The sequence below is a fragment of the Cydia pomonella genome, chromosome 4, assembly GCF_033807575.1.
Source record: "Cydia pomonella isolate Wapato2018A chromosome 4, ilCydPomo1, whole genome shotgun sequence".
Taxonomy (NCBI): Eukaryota; Metazoa; Arthropoda; class Insecta; order Lepidoptera; family Tortricidae; genus Cydia; species Cydia pomonella.
The window spans coordinates 22,432,520-22,450,024 of NC_084706.1; the positions used below are offsets into that span (position 1 = coordinate 22,432,520).

General features: G+C 36.1%; 1 protein-coding gene across 1 annotated transcript in view; it reads left to right on the forward strand.

Moving 5' to 3' along the window:
* The window catches only part of LOC133517499 (fatty acid synthase-like), a 67,720-nt gene that overhangs the window by 21,024 nt on the left and 29,191 nt on the right, over positions 1-17,505 (forward strand). The gene's annotated exons all lie outside the window — the stretch shown is intronic.

Below are 17,505 nucleotides of genomic sequence, written 5' to 3' on the forward strand. Positions count from 1 at the left end.
ACAGGTAATTATGATATTCGTAGCGAAATTTTCGTAACGATATTTTATCAAATTAACAGCATAAAAAGTGTAAAAAACCAATTTATACAATTCATTATAAGTTTTTCTTCAATTGTGTGTTAATATTTCATCATATTAGTCAATATTTTAGAATATTTTGTGTAAAAACCTAAACTGTTACTTTACGCTAGGGCTTGACAAAATGTTCATATGACTGTATCGATAACTTGTCGGTATATAAGTAGGTATGGACTTAGTTGTTCACAAGATATCATTAGGATATTACCTTTACAACCGACTTAAAATAATAACGATTGTTATAATCAATGAGCGGAATTCTTCATAGCAAAAATCAAACTGTCAGAGGGATTGACCTAACTGTTTTATCGACTTATCGATAAATATTTGTCACTTAACGAGTCACAGGTGTCCCTAATTAGCTGACCGCCACTGTATTTTGGTATAATAGTAAAGAATAAAACAGAAAATACTTTTATGATGTAAACGAACGTAACATTTAGAGCAATATATTGTGGAAGAATCTTCTTTGAAACTGAAATAAGAATCTTTCTGTATCCATTTTTTTATTGTTTTCTTTTAGGATTAACCATTTTAGTAACACGGCACGGAAATTACTCATGAAAACTCAAGTGACATAAATGACATATGTGACGCTGACATGATTTACTTTAATACGGAGATGCAAATTGCTTATCAAAGAGGTCAAATGTTACAGAATAATCTTTTAAGTTGATTATGGATACCTAATGCGATATTATTCCGTAACATCGATAAGTCGATAAAACAGTTAGGTCAATCCCTCTGACAGTTTGATTTTTGCTATGAAGAATTCCGCTCATTGGTTATAATACCTTTTTTGAAGATGCACATGTTTAGCGATAAATTTAAACTTCACTTTCCAACACAGTACTTACATTTTAAACACCTTTCCATGGCTTTGCCGCCAACACAAGGAAACACAAGACACAGCGTATACATACCCAACCCAACTTGTCAGCAGGAAAAGGCGCGAAATTCAAATTTTCTTTGGTAAGTCAACTCTTTGCGAACACATTTTCAAACAACTTCAACTTTATCATTTTCAACTTTTTCAAACACATTTGAAAAAGTAGTCGATAAAGCAGTTAAACATCGATAGATTATTAATATGTTGTAACATGACATCACTATTTTTGTTCGCACATAGACAATTTACGCACACACTTGCATTTCATTTTTGGTCACACTTTCGAAGTTTGACAGTCGTTCTATACTATCCTATTTCTATGGTTTCGACCAATAGTTTATCGGGTAATTGTAAGAGTTACTAAATGATTATTCTACGAAAAGTAAATATGCGTATCAATGTTCTGCGTATTGACTACTCGTGCAAACGACTAGTATGCGTAATGACATTCCGCCAATCGTTACTCGGCCAAAGAACCCGACTGCGAATCGTTGTCGGCGAATCGTGCGTACGTGCGTGGATACTTTCAGCTTCAGCCATTTTCTGAGCCTAGTTTTTGTGTTTCGAACACTTATTTCTTTGATTTCGCACCTTTTTACGACTGCATTGTACAATTATAGTAGAAGTTGCCATACCTGTGCACATTGCCATGCCAATAATTATAGAGGTAGGTAGATATACCCACGAAATTACAATTTACAAATCACCTACCAATTTCCGGAACTATTTTCGAACCGAACGATCGTAGGTATTATTAAAAACTACTCAAATGCAAATTATATTTCATTATCATTTCAATGTTTTCTATAAATTAGTATTCCATTTATATTCCATTTTAGTACCGATCAATTACCTATCATTATAGTCGCCAGTTGGCGCTATTAAATCTACAACTCACATTTACTTTATTCATATCCGGAACAACGCACAAAATGTTTCTATACGTGATTTTAATATTATTACCGGGCTACGAAACAAGTTCGCCAAGGGTTGAACTTATTAATATTACAAAATGGTGCGAAACAGTGCTACCATACGCAAACTACAGTCCTTTTAACACTACTGTAGAACGATACTACAATAATCAAAAGGGAAGATGGTTATTAAGAGGCAATTTGCAAGTTTTAGAAGATTGTGACGATCGCGACAAAAGGGGACAGTTCCGTATGAGACGCGCACAAATTAATAACAAAAACAAGTGGCTTATTAATATAAAAGATTTCAAATGTCGCACTTTTATGTCTAGAATAATTTTCAACAGTTTCGGGATTCCTTTTTTGAAATCATGCTCGTTGAGTAAGGGATTCTATCCACTAAAGGAAGTAGATATGATTGATATTAAGATTTTCGCTATGGTGGTAAAAAATCAAAAAGGCGTATATGTCACTGAACTGGAAATTGATAATGATAAGTTTGTACTTGAATGTTTTACTGTATATTTGGAAGTTTGCTAAAATACAGAGTGAATAAATTATATTGTTATAAGGAAATGTATCAATACTGTTTAATTACTTCAGCCCTGCAATCTCATGAATTAAATAACTGACAGCAGTGTTCAGACATGTTGCCTAAATTTTATGTTAATCTAGGCAAACATGGGCTGGAATCATAATAATAATATTTTGTAAATAACCGGAAATATATCCTGAAGGACGGTACGGTCGACATTTGTCGGGCATGCCGCGGTCCCGGAGAGTCACTCATGAATATCATTTCCGGTTGTTTTCATCTTGCTAAAGGCGAGTACTTGCACAGATATAATCTCGTAGCCAGGATTATTCACCAACATCTTGCTCTTCTATAAGACTGTGTGGACCGTGAAGTACCGTACTACAAGTACTCACCTGCGCCAGTTCTCGAAAATGGTCGTGCCACGCTCTATTGGGATCGATCTATCATCACTGACAGGACTATGTAGCCAATACGCCTGACATCGTGATAATAGATCGATTGCAACGCCGGGCCGTGCTCGTCGGAAGTCGACATCACCATCCCCTATGTTGAGAATCTCGTGAAAGCCGAGAAGGACAAGTCCAGTAAGTACCTAGACTTGACTCATGAGATAACCGCCATGTGGAATGTTGATTCGACGATCATTGTCCCGATAGTCATTTCAGCGAACGGTCTCATAGCGAAGAGTCTCGACCAACACCTTGAGAGACTCTCGCTAGGTGGTTGGATAAAGGGTCAGATACAGAAGGCGGTGATCTTGAACACGGCGCGGATAGTCCTTGGCCGTCCGGAGAGGAGTCGTTAGAGCTAAATGCTCCAGGGATGAAAGTGAAAACTTGCATAAGACGCGAGTTGACACAGTGGCTGTTATTAGCCACTGGGTAGAAAGCGGCGTACACCTCTCGACACTCCTGAGCCGCTCACACCGGTGTTGCTCCTGGTCGTCTTCACGACGGCAGTTTCAGGGGCCCATCTAGTGGGCGGTGAGTCACCGCCTGCCTCGATAACTAGTCAAAACATTGTTATGGCAGGTGTCCGACTATTTTGCAATAACACAGTCTCATTGTCCACCCAAACTTCAATCCATTTACATAAGTTTCTTCTTAATACTGATCATTTTTTCTCCAATAGTCCCAATGCCTGCTGCGACCGGTTCATGGGTGTCTATTGTTGCGTCTGTGAATGGGTTCCAGCAGGCGTTCTACATGACATTAAAGCTCTCCAAGGAGCCTCTACTTGTTGGATCTATATCCCCACGCCTATCAAAATACCGGGATTAAAAGGCTTGTGAAATCCAAGGAGATACAATAATAATAATATATAAAAACTAATTATATAAAATGTAATGTGACAGTTGACAGATGACAATTTTAGTAAATTGTTTTGTAGATATAAAAGTGCATATAAACATGACAGGCATTTTGGTACTAATGTCCATCTTAAGGCCGCCTTTACACCTGTAAGCTACTTTCGTAATATTTATGTAACTTACTTACGGTTGCATTTACACTTAAAATAAACTTACAGTAAAAAATGCTTACGTAAATTTTGTGAGTTTAAACTTGCATAAATTATTACACGCCCATTTACATATGCTTACTAAATCAGTAATAAAAATGTCCACTCATAGTCGCCAAGCACAAGCGGCTGCTGCATATTAGTACATTACGATACAAGTGCGAAAAATAGGAAATTCGAAACGAGTGGCGATAAATTAAAACACTACCGAAGGGAGTGTTTTAAATCGACACGAGTTTCGAATCATCTATTCGCACATGTATCGTATAACGTTTTACAGTACATATGGACCTTTAAATGTTTGACACAGTAACGTAATATGCTAATTTGCGCACTAGAGCGGTAACGTAGCACCATATGTACTGTAAATAATATTATACAATCAAAGGCGAAAGCAAAAGAATGCTGAAAGAAAATGCTGGGTAAAACCTTGGCTAGAAAAAAGAATGGCACGTGATGCGTTTGAAAATCTTCTGAAGGAGTTGAGAATGGAAGACCGAACCCAATTTTTCAATTTTGTAAGAATGAATGCTACAAGTTTCGAATATATTTTGGACAAAGTTGCACCTATCATTAAAAAAAACGATACACATTTTCGACGGGCAATTTCACCACCTGAGAGACCTGTAAGTTCTCAACTTATCAATTTAGTTCGATAAGCTGTGAGTCGCTTCCGTAAACAAATACGAACGTGTTTAGACTTGTAATTTCCCAATTTACGAAAGTAGTAAAAAAATACAGTAAGCTACTTACAACAAGTGAAAAAACACTTGAAAATTTATCGTAAGTCGCTTACGTAAGTGACTTACGTAAGTAAAACTTACAGGTGTATAGGCGGCCTAAATTTAGTGACAATAATGTTCTTAATAATCTGATATTAATTTAATACTAATACATTCATATTAATCGTCATATGAATATATATTTAATAATTGATAGTTAAAAAAATCGCTTAAGAGGGAAGAATAGCTTTGCGATCCTAACGAAATAACGGTAAGTACCTACTTTTTATATGAAATTTCCATTTGGAAAGAAAATAGTTTCCACTTTTTTTTATGTATTGTAATTTTTGAAAAAATAGGATAACCTATAAACATAGTTTTTTACTGTGTCAATAACATACTAATCAATCATGGAGAATGTAAAATATTTAGAAGTGGAATAACATTTCCTCTTTTTGTATAGACGAGTATATGCTTCCCTCATCGTTTGGAGCAAAGTAGGACCATGGTATGGGAGCAGCTAATATGAGACAATCAAATTGTTTAGTCGACGGTCGGTAAAGTTCAGCATTCGGAGTAATATAGTCTAAGCCAAATCATTTAATCGTCTCCCATATATGCTTCAAATTGTAAACTTAATTTCCGTTGCATTGTGAAACAAGAATTATTTTTACAAGACGACATATTTGTTGTCTTAAGAACAGATTGTTGCTTGACATGTTATCAATATAACCACGAATATCATATTAAGATCCCAAACCCATCTAAAGTCCATCAATTCATTCGTTTGCAAGCTTTGAAATAAAAAATTAATTTAGCTTACCCCTATCAACCCCCTAAATCTATCCCTAAAATAAGACATAAGCATTTTTTACTTATTTACATTGTTAGTGGTTGTTGTTGCTATAACTGTTCCAAATTTTTGCTATCTACGTCAAACGGTCTCTGAGAAAAACGCATTTAAGGCGCGGTGTATAGTAAAATGCGCTATTTTTAAATCGATATTTACAGGCTTGTACAAGGATTTCATCGATTATTTTCTAGTATGTATAACTTCAGTCTTTGAACTAGCCGTATGCTTGTCAGAAACACGATGGCTCATCTTTTTCTCGATAGATTTTTGCTTTGAAAATATGCTTAAAACTGTATTTATTTCGATATTTTAGAAGTACTATGATGAATATCAATATGAAATTTACTTCATTCAATAGCTTTTAAGTAACTCTAACATTTTGCTTGTCAGTTTATCGATGCGTTAAATTTTTCATTCATAATTATGAATTCAACATTTTGTCTACTAAACGTTACCCTGCGCGGCAATACCGTCAGTACGCCAGTACGCCCGTGACCACTGTCAGCGTCGGACCTGTGCTAGTTTAGCGGACGTTACATAAAATAGATAATCACACTATAAATACACAAATATGTTATACACACAATGTTTTCATCACTCTTACGAAGAAAAAACTAATTTTTAAGCTAATTGATTCTTAAATACGGTGACATTTCAGACATCCATCCGTCATATTATCTTTTTTGACAAGTTTTACACATGCACCTGTCCGGCATACAGCCACGATTAACCAAATGATGAAATGGTGCCTTGCACCCGAGTTAAACACTCTACTTTTCATTTTTAATACGAGGAAGGTAAAATACATGTACATTTTAAAAAACACTGCTAAGTATAAAATTCAGTAGTACTTATTTCGTGAGGGGTACCTACTTTTAATTATCAATTTAGGTAAAATAATATTTTAAATGGCTATTACAGTAATAATCAAATTGAATACCTATTTTTAAACGTAAACAAATAAAATTAATCCGCTTGTTTAATTTATATAAGTCATTATATTGGAACAGCTTCATTTTTAACACATACAGGATGCAGGAGATATACTGGATTTAAATATGTGGGATTTAAATAGTGCTTAGTGAAAGGTACCATTTCACGTTTTTGTGGAAGTGCTCAAATGGCTGTAATAGTTTATGTTATAAGTGTTGAATTTGTTTGGTATTTCTGGTTTATTAACTTTCATATGGTATACACTTAAGACTTTATTTACAACATTTATCAACTATTTTATTTTGTAAGGTGAGCAGGAGTGATATTTACCCTTCAAATTCCATTCAAAATTTTGCAAGTACTCGGTTCAGAAGTTCGTATATATTTGTACCTCTCGCCAATATTCTTATATCACTGGTTAATTATTCTGTAAATTCAAGAATGTCACTAAATTCCATTTTTGATAATGTTAAACATAAAGTCCTTTGTAAAAGTTTGGTATAATACTTTTATACCATGCTATTTCTGTTTTGTATGAAATGAAAACTGGTGACATTTTATTTCTTTTTTCAAGTATAAATTTCGATGACACTCTGCCGTCAATTTCAGGTCTCAGCCAATTTTTACCTTCTTCTTTAAAACCTTGGACCTTGTTATGTCTTTGTGATATGCTTTTACTATTTTTCCTGCCAATACAAAATATAAGTGGAAAAATCGATCGAAAGTTTCGCAAAATATATTTTCTTCATTTTTGCATTAGGGTGCTTATGTGTAATATGTATATATTAAAATAGTTTATTTTGAAATGAATCACTAGTCAAGGCCTATAGTATATCCCTTCAAGTGGCAGAAGCCAAAACGTAAAAAGTAGTCACGTGGCGGGGCCCCGTCGGGTGTTCAGCGCGGATTTAGAGAATATTACAAATTCAACTATTTAAGCTTATCTATGTATAAAAGTATATATTGAAGCATATATCGTTAGAATAAGCACTAAATACGCTATTCGAATAGAACAATTAAATTATTGTCTTCTTCTTCTTGGTCCCTCAATGCTGAGGATCGTGACATCATGTCCTTCTGTTGAAGTTGTCCTTGTTCTTGTTAAATTATTATGTTTATGCATTTCGCCACATGCACCTAACTAATCAAACCTAGCAACAGTGTCAGTTTTCCAGTTTCCTTATTAAAAATGACTACCACCACAAAACAAAGTTATGATTGGAGGTAATTGTGAATTAATATTCTACGTAGGGCTTAAAATTCAAAGGTTAAGTCATAAAAAGTGCCCGTGAGGAAACGGAATTTTTTTAACCACGTATTCCTGAGGTCATAAGAAGAATTTCATTTTTTTTTTTTAGTACATATATGGAAAACCAACAGCGCTATATATATCTAGAACTTCCAATAGAATTACAGAGCCAATTACAGGTTCTCACTTATATAAATACAATAAATTATAAAAAGTTTTTGCCCATCTTAATTTACACATACAAGTTCCTACAGCATAAGAACAGATCTATATATATATATATATATATATGATTCATTATTACAAAAAATAAATTAAAAAAAGAAAAAGTAGTTAACTCCTGTGAGTACATGTACATATTCAATAATGCACCGAGCCTTGTCCTGCGCTAGAATTATTGTCACCCATGAAGTGTCTAATTAATTTATTTTTTATTACTGCTATGCTATCATTACATATGTCGATATCACAATTTATAGAAACTTTATTTAAACTCATGCCTGCCATGCATATGAAACTGTTTTTCCTATACCTAGTAGTAGCTTGGTAATTACTAATGGGACATGTACAAGTTTAAGTCAATTCCGCAAAAAAAATTGTTTTTTTTTTTTTTACTTTTTGTATGTTTTTAAACATATTAAGTTCATGTTCTTGGAAAATTTATGGATTAATATAAATTGGTACATTTTTTTTCGTAAAAATTAGTCTATTCAAATGGTACCTTGTGACTTTGATATCTGTCAAGAAGGTAGTCTAGACTAGGTCCCAAAGTGGCGACTGGCGACATAGCCATCAAAAAGGCGTTATGCACTAAAACAACGAAAAATATTTTTTTAAATTGGTATTAACTCTGAAACTAGGCGAATTAAAAAAGTTTATATGACATTTTTGCCTCTAAATACGATCCGGAATATACTGTTAAAATCTTTCCGTTTCCTCGAGGGTACCGTGTATTTACAAAATAACCTCTTTAAAAATCAAGACAGAACTCGACCTAGGCGTTCGATCCCGGATGAACGGTCCTTAGCAACCAAGCGTTAACAAGCGTGTGTATGTATGTTTTCCTTGTCTAACTTGCTAGCTACTTTTGGGCGCTAGAATAGCGTAAATATATACTTCAAAGCCTTTAATTTTGCCACTAAATATGGCAACACCTCACTAACCACCCTCTGTTGGCCGACAGCTTTCTGGCTATCGCATCGACCCGTGAGTGGTGGGCCACCACTTGAAGGGATAAATAACAGTTGACGATAAAATAATTTTGTTCATCGGAAAGTTTTGTATGTTAATTAACTTTACGGAACAGGTCTTAACTCTACTTATTTCCAAAGGAAAATAATACTCATTGAGACAATTCTAACAACCTCAAACGCAATTTGGTTGCGATATTTTGACACAGAGTTCCTATGGCCACCTCCTCTCTCATGCATCAGATCAGCTTGATGGTACCATAATATTTCATTGTCACCCTACTTACATATGTATGCAGATTTTCAACTTCATCTGAAACCTCAGTGGGTCAAATATACTTGTAATATTTGATTACAGACAGAGAAGACAGACAACAGACTGATTCTTTATTAGACATTAATTAAAGTCAGTCAATTATACTCATTACTATATAACTTCGAAGTAGTAGTAGTAGTATAAGTGCATTTTTGCCATTATAAACTTTAAATAATAAATAATAATAGCAGTTTTCTCGAGTTTTGCATTTAAAATTTATAATCGTCTTCATTGTCGTCAATTCAAAAAATAATATAGAAATAGTCGTTACAGTTAGAGTCATGGTTCTTTTTTGAGAAGATAGCATAATTTATCTACTTTTTGGAGCTACATATGCTTGTGCATACCTTATGCTTATATTTTCAGTTATCTCAATACCAGCAAAAACATGCTACCTTTTTACGTTCACTTCCACAAATTACTTAGCTTTGCTAGTATTCTTCCTTTTTTCACTACTTGCCCGAAATTGACTTCTATTGCATTTTAAGGTCAACTAAGTTTTGAATAGGTATCTATATATGATTTAAAGCAGACAGTTGTAACTTTTGTCTGAATTAGTAAGTAATATTATTTCGACACAAAACGATTTGGTATCATTTTACTAGGTTCTCAATTTGCCGCGGTATACTCTAGTATTATATATAATTATCAAATTTTTAATTTCATTAAGTTTAAATCATAATCAATATAAATTTCCGGAAAAGATCCCAGAACTAACAAACCAGAATACGGATGGCGTCAGAATAAGGACGTAGGCTTGCTGCGAGCGCGGCGCGCGGGGCGCCCGCCTGCCTGCTTTACCACTTCGTCTGCTTCACCCCCTCAAAAACCTAAAATCTGTCTATAAGAGCGCCTTAACCGATTTGCAAGACCGAAGTGATCCCATAAGTGTTCTGTTCCTTGAACGAAGTTTTTTACGGAATACGAATAAACTACTATGTTTTAAGAAAATGTAATATGTTTAATACGTTTTTATTTATTCCAGCACTTTTATTTGGAAATAAAATAACTGACCGCAGGATTCAAACAAAATTTTTTTTAGTAAACCATAGAAGGAATATTGAAAACATTGTTCTTAAGTACACTAGAACACTGTTTTTTTATGTCCATATATCTTTACCCCTGCAGTTACTTGTTCTTGTACTCTACTCGTGTATCATATCGCGGTAGGTAACCTCGCAATGCCTCGCAGTCTGGTTCAGTTCAACCGTCATTAGCACCTCGAGTACCTCGACCACTCCACGGCGCTGTAAGCCCTACGACATAGATAAATAAATAAATATTTGAGGACAATCTTATACAGATTGACCTAACTAGTACGGTCGCCAAATCTCAAAAGCCCTCTAGAAACACGATTTAATTGACTCGGCTCGGCCTTACCTACAACCGGTATCAATGTGTTCGGACAGTTCTCCTGATCACCGTACATGCGGTAGTAAAGCGGAAAAATGGTGGAGGGGATAGTAATGACGTCACATAGATGGCGGCCGGACCTATTCTTTTTGGCGGTGTATCTCGAAAACCACTTAACCGATTTTAATCATCGAGGTGTCAAATAATAGCTTATATTATGGAGATTATTTCCTTTTCTACAAACATTTACGTGAAACCTATAGGAAAAAAAATAATCACAAAAAACAGTTTTTTTATAAAATTATTTTTTTTTATTTTGTAAAAATCTCCGTAAATATTAGCATTTCGCAAATTTTGTTTAATATAAAACATATTGCTTCATTATCAAGGAATATAATGAGCCTTAAAACATACAGATCGAGTAATAAACAATGAAGCTACACTCATTTATTTGCGCATGGGTAACGATAACTGGCTTTTACCGGTCGAAACTGTGGTGACTGTTACGATACGTATTGAATGGAATATATAGAGCATCGGTTTTAATTACTGAAATTATAATTAAAATTATAAAAACCAGACACAATATTGTTACCTTACTTCGACGTTTAGTCTCTTTTTTCGTCTTAATCATAGGTAGGTACATATTTCTTTTTACTTAAAAATTTTATACAGGGTGAACTTTTAACCACCAGTCATACTCTGCGCAGCGACTTTATAGGTCATACTGAACAACTTTTACTATTAGTAGTCCCCAAGCCGCTCCGAGGCCAGATTTAATTGACTCAGCTCGGCCTTACCCACAACCGGTATCAATGTGTTCGGGCGTTTCTCCTGATCACCGTACATGCGGTAGTAAAGCGGAAAAATGGTGGGAGGGGATAGTAATGACGTCACAAAGATGGCGTCCGGACCTATTCTTTTTGGCGGTGTATCTCGAAAACCACTTAACCGATTGTATTCATCGAGGTGTCAACTAATAGCTTATATTATGGAGATTATTTCCTTTTTACAAACATTTACGTGAAACCTATAGGAAAATAATAATCACAAAAAACATTTTTTTTTTATACATTTGGTTGGTAGGTTTGTCTTATGTTTTAAAGCAGTAAAATCTTTCAAGTCGAAACACAGTATAAATATACATTTTGTTGTCTAATCTAAAAGTATGATGTTCATTGTTTAAGACTGATTAGTGATTACTGAATTAAATAACATGCTATTTGTTATTTTTGTTTTATTTTTTAAATCAGGTATTAATTTATTCACTATGTAAAATCAGGCATCAGGCAAAATGTGTATCATAGTTGGTCTGTAAGTACTTACTACTTGTGTCGAATATAGGTATAAGATGAAATTTTAACCACCAGCCATACTCTGCGCAGTGACTTTACAGGTCATACTGAACAACTTTTATTATGGGACCAATGCCGAATCACGCAAGAAAATTTGGATCTGGAATGACACCCACTGGCTGTGCCCTACCACACAAAGCGAGATGACATTCACAATGCCCATACCTCTCTTTTGGACGTAGTTTAAGGACGTACCCGGGTCCATGACGCATGCTCGCCACACCGCTGCTTAAAATAAGCTGACGCACCGTAAATTGAACTGCGTAAAAATCGCAAAAAATATTACACGGGGATCTTATGGCAGACACCGTACCGGTGACGTAAAAGACGCAACTGTTTTGCGAACAAAAAAGATTCGCGTGAAGCACGTCACTGCGATTCCGTACCGTCACCGTTTTTTAAACAGCGGTGTGGGGAGCATGCGTCAAAAACGGTACGCATACGACGCGTCACTGCGATTCCGTATCGTGACCGTTTTTTAAGCTGCGGTCTGGTCGCACCTTGTATTGTATTGTATTGTATTCGGGCGATTTTTCCGCAACTCGACGACTTGCGCCTATTTTGCGTGATATGTTGGGGGTGGGCTAGTCCTGCCAGCCCAGCTCCTCGAGGAATCCTATCAAACCTTTGATGTTGAGTAGGACCTCGGGGAGGTCTCTCGGAGATCCGAGATGTTTAGCCCTGTATGAAGTCACTGCGCTGCATTCCAGCACCACGTGAGAGGCTGTTTCTTCTGTCTCCATGCAACCTCGGCACAGGGGACTGTCTGTGACACCTGTTGTGAAAAGATGTTTGTTAAATAGTCCATGACCTGTTATGACACTGGTTACCATACTCAGTCGGACCTTCCCTAGTTGCAGGAGCGCCCTTGTGAGTTTTCCGTTGATGCCAGGCATGGCTTCTTTTGCCTGTCTGCATCCAGTCTGGTTCAGCCAGTGTTCTGTGTGTAGTTTCCCTGTACGTGCCAGCAGCATTGAGCGTACCTTGCTAAATGGTATTGGAAGAATCGGTTCCGGACCAATCGCCCCCGCATTCGATCCTTGCCTGGCAAGCTCGTCCGCAGCATCGTTACCTCGGGATCCACTGTGTCCCTTGATCCATTGTAGGGTGATCTTGTTATTATGACATACCTCCATTAGTCGTTCGTGGCATTCGTGTATAAGTTTGGATGTAACTATATGGCTATTTAGAGCCATTAAGACTGCTCTACTGTCGGAGAGTATGCGGATGGAGGATCCTACTACCTTCCTTGCAGTGATGGCAGCCGCCGCGTTTATGATGCCCATGCACTCAGCTTGGAATACCGAGTTATGGGCTCCTAGCGGAGTGGTGATCGACATGTTCAGGTCTTCTGAGAAGGTTCCAGAGCCCGATCCGCTGTCTGTTTTGGACCCATCAGTGAAGATTCTCAGCTCCCGGGGATTGAGTCCTTCATGATTGTCGTCCTCATATAACTGTATTTTGTACCTTTTATCGAAGATAGCTTGTTTGTGAATCCGGTCCGTGCCTGACCTAAGCAATGGGAATTCGTCATACACCTTTTCCAGGCATTTTGTGTGAAGAGCTCCTGTGATGTTAGACCATATCTTGAGGGTTCGCAACCTTACCGCTGAGAGACTGGCCTCTTGCTGTATGTGTAGGTGCAGCGGTGGAAGGTTTAGCATGACCTCCATGGCTGCAGTCGGGGTAGACCTCGTGCAGCCAGTGGTGGCCGCGCATGCGAGCCTTTGAAGTCTTTGTAGTTTGTCTCGTACGTTGCCTAGGTTTGTTCTTGGCCACCAAACCAGAGCACCGTAACAGAGTAAGGGGCGGATTATCGTCTTATAGAGCCAGAGGGTAATTTTCGGGTTGAGTCCCCACCTCTTACCAATCATCCTTCTGCACTGCCAGAAGACAACTCCCGCCTTGTCTATCCGTTTGTTGATGTGGTTGTTCCAATTGAGTTTATTGTCGAGAGTTAGTCCTAAGTACTTAACTTCATCGGACAGCTGTAGCTCAGTTTGGAAAAGTGTTGGTCTGGTAAAGTTGGTCGCACCTTTATATGGGACAGTCAAAATTTTTTTCGCGATTTCGGAATTGGTCCCATAGTAAAAGTTGTTAAGTATGACCTATAAAGTCGCTGCGCAGAGTATGAGTGGTGGTTAAAAGTTCACCCTGTATAAAATTTTTAAGTAAAAAGAAATATGTACCTACCTATGATTAAGACGAAAAAAGAGACTAAACGTCGAAGTAAGGTAACATTATTGTGTCTGGTTTTTATAATTTTAATTATAATTTCAGTAATTAAAACCGATACTCTATAAATTCCATTCAATACGTATCGTAACAGTCACCACAGTTTCGACCGGTGAAAGCCAGTTATCGTTACCGATGCGCAAATAAATGAGTGTAGCTTCATTGTTTATTACTCGATCTGTATGTTTTAAGGCTCATTATATTCCTTGATAATGAAGCAATATGTTTTATATTAAACAAAATTTGCGAAATGCTAATATTTACGGAGATTTTTACAAAATAAAAAAAATTTTTTTTATAAAAAAACTGTTTTTTGTGATTATTTTTTTTCCTATAGGTTTCACGTAAATGTTTGTAGAAAAGGAAATAATCTCCATAATATAAGCTATTATTTGACACCTCGATGATTAAAATCGGTTAAGTGGTTTTCGAGATACACCGCCAAAAAGAATAGGTCCGGCCGCCATCTTTGTGACGTCATTACTATCCCCTCCACCATTTTTCCGCTTTACTACCACATGTACGGTGATCAGGAGAACTGTCCGAACACATTGATACCGGTTGTGGGTAAGGCCGAGCTGAGTCAATTAAATCTGGCCTCGGAGCGGCTTGGCGACCGTACTAAACCGCAAACTGAGCATCACTTGTACTATGGATACTAGGCAACAGTATACATATATATCGATAAAATGCCTACCTACACCCTAAGTATAAGGCCTGAGTGGAAGCTCGAAGCTGAGCGTTCGGATGGGCGTGCAGCGTGGCGTGGCGTCGGGCTCAAAAGTGATTTGAGCAGCGTGCACTAAGACCGCTTCTATACGTTTGCATTTGTTTTCAACACACTTGCTCAAAACGACGTTTTTATTCCACCGATTTTTGACTCAATCCTAGATATTAAACACGCGTGCTTTTTCCGTATATTATAACACTTGGGCTTTTTCATTATATTATCCGACTGAGTTAAGAAGGTAACTGATTGCAAATAATATGCATGGAAACGTAGTCTTCTTAATTTGGTCGAGTAACACAATTGTTTTCTAACCAACCAAAGAGCATATAATCACTACGTTTTAAGAGACGGGACTTCCATACTAGCGAGTGGAATCCCTTTGTTTCGCAAATTATTACCAAAATGTACGACAAAGAACTGTCAAAGAACCATAGTACCAACATAAGCAATTTAAATAGTGTAGTACGCTACACGCTTGCGTTTCTTATCGATATCGATAAAATGGGGAGGGTTGAAATATAGACTCTTGTCTACAAATTTTGTACTCGAAATCAAGTTAGGATCGAGTCCACATTTAAGTTATATGTTATATAGTGGATAGTTCTATGAGTGGACTAATACGTGGTCGGTCTTAATGTGGACTCGATTTTTTTTTTAGAACACCTTGTTGTTATTCACCACTAGGAAGGATCAAAGTAGCACTTTTTTCCCTACTAGGAGGGATCACTTTTTTCCTCTTTTTGCATACTTCTTAGGTTAAATTATTTAATTACCATTGATTAAATTTATTTATTTATTTGTACCATAATAATTTCCTCACAGGTGATGTGAAAAGCAGTATGTAAATTTATCATCTAGTAACAAAAATATTTCCACCTTAGGGTGGTATTCCACCTATCCAATTTCTTGGTCCAATGTCATTGCGTCTTACTCTGTCATTAATCAAAATGTGAGACGCAATACACATTGGACAAAGAAATTGCATAGGTGGAATACCACCCATAGGCGTTAACACTTGAATCCCTCACTACGCTACGATTCTATTTTAGAATACCTCGTTACACTCAGATTGTAATTATAAAATCCTTCACTATTTTTTTCCTTAATTTTTTTTTATTAAAAGCACTATTTTTAAAATTATCTGCAGATACATGTTTCAATAAATGTAACTTTTCTATGGGAAGATGTATCAGGTCTTCGTTCCCAACAAATTTAACCCACTGCCTGCATCTGAAAACATACAGCCTTGGTTATGTACAGTTAATATTCCAAGTGTTTGCTAATGAGATGATCAACTGATTATTTAGCGCTAATATGCACCTATAAATCAAATCAAATATGTTAAATAATGACCATTAATGCATAGATGATAGATAATTTTCCACTGAAAATCTTCGACGAATTAATTTTGTGTCACATTGCATGCAAGTTCTCAGGAAATTTTACATATTTTATTTAATTACTTATACAAATAAACATACAATTATCGATAGTTTTAGTACATCCCTAGTTCACAACTAAAAATAATATAAAATATCAAATTTTCAATGTGTTTAAAGCCTGCTGCACCAAAATAAGGTCAAAAGTATCTAAAGCAATACGTACCGGTCTTTATCCAAGGGAAATTTCGTCATAAAATCCCTTTTTTCGTGATTTTCTCGAGTGGCTCGCTTGCCACATATTTCACACTTAGTAAACCGTTTTCTCGGTGGCATTGTAACAAACTCGTTCTTTACTCTGATCACGGTTCACTATTTTCGATATTTTCACTAAATAATAAAGAAATTGCACGAAATACCCGAACAAAACATTGAAGCCTTCATAACAAACAAAACAATTAGGCTGACAGTTGACTTGATGTAAACTTGACAGAATAAATAGCACTGACGTTTTATTTTTCTTCGTTGGCAAAGATTTGCGAAACAAGTTCCATACAAAACTTATTTTGTTCCTAGTTGCGTCAGCCTGTAACCAACTACCTATTAGGTTTCAAATGTTAGTTCAAAGAGGTTTTATCACACCAAACATAATTTATAGATTAAATTATCTCGTAAATTACATTAATGAATAAACATAACAATTTATCGATTTGATCTCCATCTGTCGAAAAGAAATACGAAAATATTAGTTTTTTTGCATTTTTTTAATTGGCTGTTTGTCGAATTCGTGCGCGCCTTTGCCTTGCGCGCGCATTGGAATCGTGCATAAAAAAAATAACGCGCCAGCCATTTTCCGTATTTGTCATAAAATTGGAATAGTTTTGCATGTTTTTAGTTTATATATTGACGAACATGTCATTTTCAAGCATTAAAAATGAAGAACACATAAAATTGACGCTGGCAGTAATACTAATAGAGGCAAGAGCCGAGAACGATAGCTTTTTACCATCAAAATCGGGTGAAAAATAATTGGCGGCATATGAAACTTTTATTCAATGGAAAATCAACAAAAACGCCTAGTCTTTCTTGGAAAACGTGTCGGTAGCTTATTCCAATGAACTGGCGAATAAGTGCTTACAAGCCCAGCACGCTTTGGTGCAATTATTCGATGTTAAAACTGTAAGCCACCATTTTGAAAATTGTAGGTAAACCTTTACTGTTGACAAAAAAATCTGATTTATTAGTTTTGTTTT